This window comes from Triticum aestivum, chromosome 4A (genome assembly GCF_018294505.1).
Source record: "Triticum aestivum cultivar Chinese Spring chromosome 4A, IWGSC CS RefSeq v2.1, whole genome shotgun sequence".
Classification (NCBI taxonomy): Eukaryota; Viridiplantae; Streptophyta; class Magnoliopsida; order Poales; family Poaceae; genus Triticum; species Triticum aestivum.
The window spans coordinates 544,096,302-544,097,218 of NC_057803.1; the positions used below are offsets into that span (position 1 = coordinate 544,096,302).

General features: G+C 55.5%; 1 pseudogene; it reads right to left on the reverse strand.

The window, feature by feature from the left end:
- Positions 1-580, reverse strand: part of LOC123086843 (probable acylpyruvase FAHD2, mitochondrial) — a 4,885-nt pseudogene extending 4,305 nt beyond the window's left edge.
- Positions 581-917: the final 337 nt, after the last annotated feature.

Here is a 917-nt window from a genome sequence, read left to right on the forward strand (position 1 = left end):
ACACACACAAAAGTATGCAGACCCCTAATGGGCACCATTCTTCAGATAACTTGTTGCAATACAGCACAATTCTTAATAGGGGTTATCGCGCAGGGATGGCATCTCATAACCACGGCTCTTAGTTACCTCCGACGAAATCCATGGCGGAGGCCTCGGGGACATCGCGCGCGCGCCGGGAGATGACGACGGCGAGCTCGACCTCGTGGTGCAGCGACTCGAGCGGCTCGGGCACCTCGATGGGGCCGGCCGTCGGGCCGGCGTGGAGGAATGACGACGTGGGCTTCAGGAACAGGACGGGTTCCTGCAAGCAGAGCAGCAAGGCCGCCGATGCCGCGACCGGATCAGAGACCGCGCAGGAAGAAGGGCGCCCCGTGTGTTGGGATGGGAGAGGGCCAGGGTCAGAGGGGCGTGGACCTTGAGGACAGGGTTGCCGAGATCCTTGGCATGGGAGATGTAGTTGCGCCCGGCCCCGACGATCTTCGTGCTCGCCGCAAGAAGCCTCTGCGCCGCCGCTGCTGCCATGGCCGAGAGAGTTGCAAACAGGGGACGATTATTTTTTCGGAGTTGGGAGAAACGAATGATTTTTATGGACGACCCGGCCCGGCCCGGCCCGGGCCAACAGTATAGAGGCATCACGTAGGCCATTTTTAGAGGACCGGCCTGGCACGCCAGATAAAAGAGCCGACCCGGCAAGGCATGGCTGCCGGCCCACGTAGGTTTACAGCCTTTTGGGCTGTTTCGGCCTTTCGGGCCTTTAGCTTTGCATATAAAATTTCAAAAAAGAAAGTTAAAACTACAGGAAAATGTAAAAATGGAGAAAGAAAATACAGAAAATTGTAAAAGAGGCAAAGTGTCATATGGATAAATTTTGAGCTTTGTTAGTAGATGTCTCATTAAAACCTTCTAGGTAAACCCGG